Source organism: Bombyx mori, chromosome 2, assembly GCF_030269925.1.
Source record: "Bombyx mori chromosome 2, ASM3026992v2".
Classification (NCBI taxonomy): Eukaryota; Metazoa; Arthropoda; class Insecta; order Lepidoptera; family Bombycidae; genus Bombyx; species Bombyx mori.
The window spans coordinates 5,276,361-5,285,779 of record NC_085108.1 but is presented as its reverse complement, the minus strand read 5'-3'; the positions used below and the strand labels follow the sequence as shown (position 1 = coordinate 5,285,779).

At 40.8% G+C, this 9,419-nt stretch overlaps 2 non-coding genes across 2 annotated transcripts; both read left to right on the top strand.

Moving 5' to 3' along the window:
- Positions 1–8,749: 8,749 nt before the first annotated feature.
- TRNAN-GUU (transfer RNA asparagine (anticodon GUU)) lies at positions 8,750–8,823 on the top strand. Its single transcript has one exon. It is a non-coding gene; the product is annotated as a tRNA-Asn (tRNA).
- Positions 8,824–9,114: 291 nt separating this feature from the next.
- Positions 9,115–9,188, top strand: TRNAN-GUU (transfer RNA asparagine (anticodon GUU)). Its single transcript has one exon. It is a non-coding gene; the product is annotated as a tRNA-Asn (tRNA).
- The last annotated feature ends 231 nt before the right edge of the window (positions 9,189–9,419 follow it).

Sequence of the window (9,419 nt, the reverse complement as noted above, 5' to 3'; positions counted from 1 at the left end):
TTTATATTTTGACATTCAACAAGTGTGTTATACTGACAATATCTAAGTTGAAATAAATGATTTTGAATTGGAATTTGATATAGTACAACTGCTGCTCCCACTCTTGAAACCGGAATGCGTTACTACTGTTACATTGTATGTAACGAAATCTGTGAACGTCTTTCTCACCCACCCAACGGCGGATCCAGGGGGGGGGTCATGGGGGTCATGACCCACCCCTGAGCTAGTTCCAGGACTTGAACTGGCTTGGACTAATTGAAGAACATCATGATTTATTTATTAGCTATTGTTATCAAATTAAATTATAAGTTCTTAACTTGCCCACGACTATGTGACCCCCTCCTGGCGCCATAGCTGGATCCGCCCTTGCACCCACCACTCTCCAACTAGAGTCCGCCAAATAGCCTAGCCGTGTTTCGGTGTGTGGCTTGGAGAGCAAACGTGCTCGCGAGTCCGAGGGACGTGATTTGATAATGGGAGTATAGGGAGACCCAGTGAAGTGGTCTCCGCCGCCGCCCGTCGGTCAGTAGGGGACGTGAAACGGGCGACATTACTAGGCTCCGCTGGAAAGCTGCCCCGTCAATCGGTCTAAAAAGCTGTCATGGGGTCGTCCTGCCGAAGTTGGAGATCAGAGTGGATCCCGGCGATCGTACGCAGGGTGAACTGGTGGCCTCTCCGTGCCTTTTTTATTTTTTATTGCTTAGTTAAGTGGTTACTGGAGCCCATAAAACATCTACAATGTAAATGCGCCACCCATCTTGAGATATAAGTTCTAAGGTCTCAAGTATGGTTACAACCGCTGCCCTACCCTTCAAATCGAAACGCATTACTGCTTCACGGCAGAAATAGGCAGGGCGGTGGTACCTACCCGTGCGGACTCACAAGAGGTCCTACCACCAGTAATTACGCAAATTATAATTATGCGGGTTTCATTTTTTTAACACGATGTTATTCCTTCACCGTGGAAGTCAATCGTGAACATTTGTTGAGTACGTATTTCATTAGAAAAATTGGTACCCGCCTGGGATACGACTTCAAAGAAGATTTCTTCTGCGGAGAAGATGGTCCTTGGAATACTCTAATACTCATCACCAGGACTGGTTGGGGTCCAGAACCACTGCTAAGTATACTGTCAGCAAAGACCACTGGGGTGAAAAGCCAAGTAGATATACAAAAACTCGGAATAACCTTTTTAGTTGACCGCGAAAAACAAGGCGTTCCTAAATTCTGTTTTTGTAACGAAATAGATTAGCTTGCTTATTGCTATTATCGCTGGGGCTTGACTCTATCATGGCTCTGTTCTCTCGTAATGTTTGTTCAGTCGAATTTCTACAAATTAATCAAGTCCGGAATGGCTTCTTTCAAAGTAATCGCGTAAAAAATGTAAATAAAATAATTTCAATCAGGCGCTTCGGAGAATCTGCAATCCACCTACGTCCAACGCCCAATTACTTATTACCGCGAACACGAGTGCACGTAAATGAACTTATTCTATAAAATAATATTGTTTTGTTGCAAAAAACGTCGACTTTGTGGCGAGAACCCGTGTAGCGAAGTTATGTGAATTGTTTTGTTCATTTTAGTGCTTCTTCGTGTTTTAATGTAAAACTAGAGGTCCCGCAGTAGTCGAAATTCGACTATAATTAATTGGAATTGTAAGTTTGTACACTATTATGATTGTATTTTATACTTCTATAATCACGAATTTCGCCAAGACTACACTATAAAAAATATTAACAAAGACAAACCATATTCTATTCTCAATTTGACAACAGACGTCAAGAACAAAAGTTTGACAATAAATAGTATGCATGCGTGTGTGCGTCCAAGACATGGTATGTAGTGTGTGTAATGTTTTCTTTATTGATTTAATGTATCTTTTATGCATTATTTAAAAAAAAAATTAGCATTGTGCACTTCTTCTCTGTATTCTTTATAAGTGTGGAAAATTTCATACTCCTCCGTCCGCGCAATTTTCGTAAAAAGGGACACAAAGTTTTTGCTTCACGTATTAATGTATAGATAACGGTGGTTTATTAACGGTTTAATATCTGTGAAAGTGCACAAATGTGGGAAAATGAAACAAAGCCGCTGGACGTCACTTTTCGGTTTCTTCCAAAAAGTCCACTGAAAAAGTTCTGATAAATAACTACTATCCGAGACTTTATTACATCCAAGTCTCATCTAGTTTCATTTAATTTCCATACCAGTTAATGTGATCTCAAATCAATCAAAGTAACTTCATCTTGGTTTTTGTTTTTATTGCTTAGATGAGTGGAAGAGCTCACGGCCCACCTGGTAATTAGTTATTGGAGCCCATAGACATCAACAACATAAAAGCCCCCACCGACCTTGAGACATGAATTTTATAACAGGCAAAAAGCAAATAAACCTGTTCATTAAAAACAAATATTCTGGTATCGAACCCATGATTCTTGGTCTGGCAGCGGGGTGCTAATTACAGCATCATCAAGTCATATTTTTTTACCTAAACTGAATGTCTAGAGAGACCATGGCAGCGTCACCGGGCTAGTAGGTGAGCTCAAGGGGCTCAAACCTGACGATGTTGCCAACACGAACCCTAGCAAGAACCGTGCTTCGCAGTACCTACCACCGGATCGGAATCGCGACCCACTGAGAAGATCCGGCGAGAAACTCAGTGGGCTAACCAAGTCAACCAACATTGAATATACTTACAGTCACTGATCCCCAAACTTCTTCTACGCCCGAAGACTTCATATCGTCGTTGAAATTTTAAAATCGCCCATGTGACATTTTGGGCCAAAATGATAATAATGATGAAAATGATGCTTCTTAAGCTCGTATTATGAAAGTTATTTTGAATACCTATACTCAGCAAAAACTCCCATGTGCATATCTCGATATTTCATTGTATTACTCGTCAATCTTAAAAAATCCTTAATGTCGGTTTGCATTTTATTGTAGATCCAAAGTATCCTATGTACAAAAAAAATTGCATTTATTTTTTCAGGAGCTAATTTGATTAGATTTTCTTGAAAACTACATTTATACACATAAGAGATTTCAAATTTGCAACGAAGGTATATGCTTAAAGAGCGCATCTCGTCGCTGAGTTGAAAAAAGCGTGGAAGGAAGTTCAAGTCAAGTCCAAACATTAGGTAGGGGTTGGTCAAGAAATAGCAGGTTTTTTATTAATTAATAGCGAATTGAATGGATATTTCTCTAATGGAATGATATTTGAAGAGCTCATAATGCGGTACTTATAGTGTAAACTTAGCTTTTTTTTGACGTGACAACGTCTTATAATTCGATGGAGCCGGCTGCACGCACGAAAAACATGACTCATGCGGCGTTACCTCGCTCTGAGGCATTTCACTTAAGGCTTGAAGTGCAAGCGAGAGCGCGCAACGAGCGTCAAAGAGGCACGATTGGCCTCCGCGTTCGGCAGCGTTCGACATCTGTCTCTCTCCTACTTGAGTGAGCGATGCATCCGCGTGGACAGCTGCTATACAAAAATGAAACCATTCCATCAGTATTTTCTTATGACGTTGTCACGTTTAATTATCGTCAGTAAACAGACTTTACAGACAACCGATTTTTTTAATAGCGATTTTTGAATTGCGCCAAAAGAATCGCGGCCCACAGTGTTTAACAGAGCTCATGGATATCGACAACATAAATGCTACCATCCACCACGAGACATAAGGTCTAAATCTCAGTTGTTATAGTACAACGGCTGCACCACCCTTCAAACCGGAACACATTACTGCTTCACGGCAGAAATAGGCGAGGTGCTGGTCCCAAGACATATGGCGTCACAAGATACGCTACCAGTAAAGAAGGTATCTTGGGGCACTAGAATTTATGGAGAATGAGGTGTTGCAGGGAACAAAGTGGCTGATCATCTTGGTGATAAAACCTTTTGGATTACACATATGTATTCGATATTATCATCGAAGAATTGCTTTGCGATTGCTTCAATTTAAATACGCCAGTCAAGGCAGTAATATGCTTCTCTGTAGTACTAATCTATCCGTGAATCCCACTTTTTATTATAGGTTTTTATTTATTGCTTACATGGGTGGACGAGCTCACAGCCCACCTGGTGTTTAGTAGTTACTGGAGTCCATAGACATCTACAACGTAAATGCACCACCCACCTTGAGATATAAGTTCTAAGGTCTCAGTATAGTTACAACGGCTGCCACAGCCTTCAAACCGAAACGCATTACTGCTTCACGGTGGAAATAGGCAGGGTGGTGGTACCTACCCGTGCGGACTCACAAGAGGTCCTGCCACCAGTAAAAAACCACCAGTAGTTGGTGGCTCCCGTAAACTCTGTTTCGGTTCCTCGCATGACAATATTTTCGCGATTTTCGGCCTCACATCGGGCATCCACACGAAATAGACTATGAATAAATCTCGACATGTATTTTTATATTACCGCGGTGCCCCAGCTCTTTGACGCGTTCTCCCTCCGATGCAAGTTAGGGTTGACACGATCAACATCAGATTTATTTAATTTTTATTTTAAAAATCATCTCTGAATATTTATTCATAACTATCAAGATAGCTTCAGAGGAACTAGAGGAAGTCTGAAAGTGGCACCTGTGACAGAGAAGCTGAGAAGTGCGCGTTTGGGATGGTATGGACATGTGATGAGATGAAATGAAAATGAGGTTGGTTAGAGAGTGTTAACTATGAATGTGAAAGGATATAGAGGAAGAGGTAGACCTAAGAAGAAATGGATGGATTGCGTGAAAGACGATATGTGTAAGAGGGGAGTGAGCGAAGAAATGGTATATGATAGAGGAGTATGGAAGGAGAGAACATGTTGCGCCGACCCCAGGTAACTGGGAGAAGGGCAGGATAATGATAATGATATCAAGATAGCTTCACTAGTAGCGACCGTCTGGTGTAGTGGTAAGTGACATGGTCACTACACAAGGGGGTCGCGGGTTCGAATCCCGCCAAGGAAAGATATTTGTATGATAAATATAAATGTCTTTTCCAGGGTTATGGATGTATATTAAATATATGTATGTGTATAATAAAAATCTTACATTTATTTCCGTTATCTGGTACCTGTAACACAAGTTCTTTACGAACTTATCACGGGACCAGTTAACGTGGCGTGATTGTTAGTAAATATTTATTTATTTATTATTTATTATTTAGTAGCCTTAGTTTGCTTATTTTTCTTAAAATTCTTAATTTTTTTTCTCTTTCATAAAATTTTAACGGTCCAAATGTCTTCTTCGATTTGTGGAGTTTATTTAACGGTTATAATAACTCTATAACAGCCTGAATAGATGATTTTCGTTCAATACATAACAAATGGTATTGCGCTTGTGATATTTTTGTGTTGTCCGTTTCTATTCCAAGAAGGAATCTGTGCATAGCACTGGCCATACCATAGGTCCATGTCCATAGATCGAGTTGTGGAAGCAGCAGACTAAACAATATACTATGTCATGATGGAGGCGCTCTCATTCCTCATCGAACGCGGTTGTGACGTCAGCGCTGGTAGACTTTTGCCTAGCTACCTGTCTCGTGGGGATATCCTGGCTTCACCATGACTGGTGGATGAGCTCACGGGGCTCAGCCTAAAATCCGCTAACATCTGCCCTTGCAAGAGCATTGCTTCTCTGACTCTACCAGCGGATCGGAGTCGTATTTACCAGTGCTTAGGCGTCTTTTGAGTCCGCATGGGTAGGTACCACCGCCCTGCCTATTTCTGCCGTGAAGCAGTAATGCGTTTCGGTTTGCAGGGCAGGGCAGCCGTTGTACTATAGAACTGTGTGCTTATTGCGAGTTTTTTAACATTCTCGATCGCGTAAAAGTTAACTCCAATCTGTATGGAGTTGGAACGTTTGCCTGCGTTTGCCGCTAGGGGCGCTGTTCCAACTGCATACAAATTTGTGTTAACTTTTACGCGATCGAGAACGTTAAAAAACTCGCACTAAGCACACTGATCAACTTTCAACTCACGTCTTAAAGTGAGTTGACAGCATTTACGTTCTTGACGTCTACGGGCTCCGGTAACCGCTCATCGCAATATGGACCGTGAGCTCGACCACCCTTTTAAGCTATAAAAAAAGAGTGCTCTGAGGAATTGACCCAGATAATCCTGCCATTTACTTTGTAGTAAGGCACCTCCCATTATTATGTGTCCTTCTTTACAGAAGACTTAAAGAGTCCTCGAGGGTGGTAGTCAGAAGCTCAATTATATATATCCCTGACATTGCTGATGTCCATGAGTATTTGGACTGACTGACTTGGAAGGTTTACCTAATTTCCTGTAGATGGATCGAAATATTATATCACGAAACAAGAAATAATCGAAGACTTCATCATCAATTTATGAAATAAAAATTCAATGACGCAGCCCTAAAAATAGACGCCCTCCCACTAGGGTTGTACGACAATAGCACAGCGGGGTTGTAATTAAAAAAAAAACGCAAAAATCTGATGCTTGGGCGTGAATTTTCACGCGTCCCACTCAATGCCTCATGCGTGTGCACACTACACGTACACAAGCATGTGTGCGTGAACTGGTAATTAATTAAAAAATATATATAATATATATGAAGTGCCATTCGTGTTGTTTATTTACACTTGACATATGATAAGTTCTTCTAATGCGCACATTTTGTTGTGTTTTTTAATTGTTCGTCACATTACTTTTTATCAAGTCATTGATAAGTGATTGGGGGATTTAGTGGACAAATAATCACAAATCTGACCTGTATGTGGCCAAGAGAACTTAGCTATTTAATAAAGACTAGAGGTCTCGCAGTAGTCGAAATTCGACTATAATTAATTGAAATTGTAAGTTTGTACACTATTATGATTGTATTTTATACTTCTATAATCACAAATTTCGCCAAGACTGTAAAACTATAAAAAATATTAACAAAGACAAACAATATTTAATCTCAATTTGACAACAGACGTCAAGAACAAAAGTTTGACAATAAATAGTATGCATGCGTGTGTGCGTCCAATACATGGTATGTAGTGTGTGTAATGTTTTCTTTATTGGTTTAATGTATTTTTTATGCATTATAAAAAAAATATATTAGCATTGTGCACTTCTTCTCTATATTCTCTATAAGTGTGGAAAATTTCATACTCCTCCGTCCGCGCAATTTTCGTAAAAAGGGATACAAAGTTTTTGCTTCACGTATTAATATATAGATAATGTCAGAGATAAAGACAATATGTAATTGAAAATGAAACACGTAAGTTTGATTAATTTGCATAAATATTTTGGTATCAACAGTGGGATTCACAATCATGTGTTCGGATTCGAAGTATGACGTAAACTATTTCACAATGAGTTTCAGATTTCTGTGACAGTAACTTAGTATTTGTGGGTAACCGGTAACCCCTTGAGACAAGGTTAATTGGGCTCTTCTGGTGGTAGGACGTCCCGTGAGTCCGCGCGGGTACCTAAGTACCACTACCCCGCCTATTTCTGCCGTGACGCAATAACGCGTTTCGGTTTCAACGGTGGGGCAGCCGTTGTACTGTAAAAACTGATACCTTAGAACTTATGTCTCGAGGTAGGTGGCGGCATTTTTGTCGTAAGTGTCTATGGGTCCCGGAGACCACTTAACACCGAGTGGGCCGTGAATTCGTCCACCTACCTAAGTAATAAATATATAAAAAACAAATCATCTTTGTCTCTCATCTTTGTATTGTCTAAATGGGTGAAAGTCTTCACAACGTGAAAGCTACCATCCGCCTTGACACATCTGATCGAAGTCTCGAATTGTAAGAACATGAGTTATATTTTGAACCGAAACCAACTTGATGAACCGGAATGAGGAATGTTTTGCGGCAGATAAAGGGTAGGATGATGCCACTCACATGTGTGGGCTTACAATGTGTCCCACTACCAGTTAATGTCGATTGGCGATCGTACCATAATGATAAGAAGAAATAACAAATCACTGAGATCAAACCATTTACGGCCGTCTGGTGTAGTGGTAAGTGACATGGTCACTACACAAGGGGGTCGCGGGTTCGATCCCGCCAATGGAAGAGATTTGTATGATAAACATAAAATGTCTTTTCCAGGGTTATGGATGTATATTATATATATGTAAGTTTATAATAAAAATCTTACATTTATTTCCGTTATCTGGTACCAGTAACACAAGTTCTTTACGGACTTAGCACGGGACCAGTTAGCGTTGCGTGATCGTTAGTAATAAAAAAAAAAGTACGGTCATCGGGGCCCAATTTAGGACCCTCAGTATTATGGCTACCAGAGATTGACATAGATATAGATTTAGATAGTTCATCAAATCAATAGATAGTTCATCAAATTAGTTCATCACACGAATGTTTGGCTGATGTGGGAATCGAATCCACGACCCTCAGCGTAACAGTCAGCGGCGCTAATTATTGCGCTACCGAATCAGTCATGTCATGTAACGTGTTCATATAATAGCCAATATCACTGCCTATTCTCCGGTTAGTCTTAGTCATTTTCCGTTATTCAAGAGCATGGGCTGGTGCTATTGTAGGCTAACATCACACAGCTAATCTAGCGATTTGGTTGTCTGTTTGTATCGCCTCCGTGGCGCAGTAAGTTAGCACGTTCGCCTGTTAACCGAAGGGTTGGTGGTTCGAGTCCACCCGGGGGCGAGACTGTTTTTGTACTTCCATTATCCAATTGAAATTGGACCCAATTACTATACTTATAGGGAAGTGTTTCCTCTGACAGCGGTGCTATTTATCCAAGGGAAGGTCCATCGCCTCCGTGGCGCAATCGGTTAGCGCGTTCGGCTGTTAACCGAAAGGTTGGTGGTTCGAGTCCACCCGGGGGCGAGACTGTTTTTGTACTTCCATTATCCAATTGAAATTGGATCAAATTGCTATATTTATAGGGAAGTGTTTCCTCTGACAGCGGTGCTATTTATCCAACAGAGGGTCCATCGCCTCCGTGGCGCAATCGTTAGCGCGTTCGGCTGTTAACCGAAAGGTTGGTGGTTCGAGTCCACCCGGGGGCGAGACTATTTTTGTACTTCCATTATCCAATTGAAATTGGACCAAATTACTATATTTATAGGGAAGTGTTTCCTCTGACAGCGGTGCTATTTATCCAAGAGAAGGTCCATCGCCTCCGTGGCGCAATCGGTTAGCGCGTTCGGCTGTTAACCGAAAGGTTGGTGGTTCGAGTCCACCCGGGGGCGAGACTGTTTTTGCAAACGTTAACTAGTTTAAAGCCAGTAATAATATTTACAAGGAGGCTCTAAAAATATTCATTACCCTGTGAAAATACACATCGTGTTATTAAACACACACACACACGATTTTGAACAAAAGTCGGGAAAACAGTGATTAATTATATTATTTGACGTATTTCTTTCTGTAATTCCCACATTTAACAGAGAACAAAGGTCAGGTAATTTTAGAGAACTACT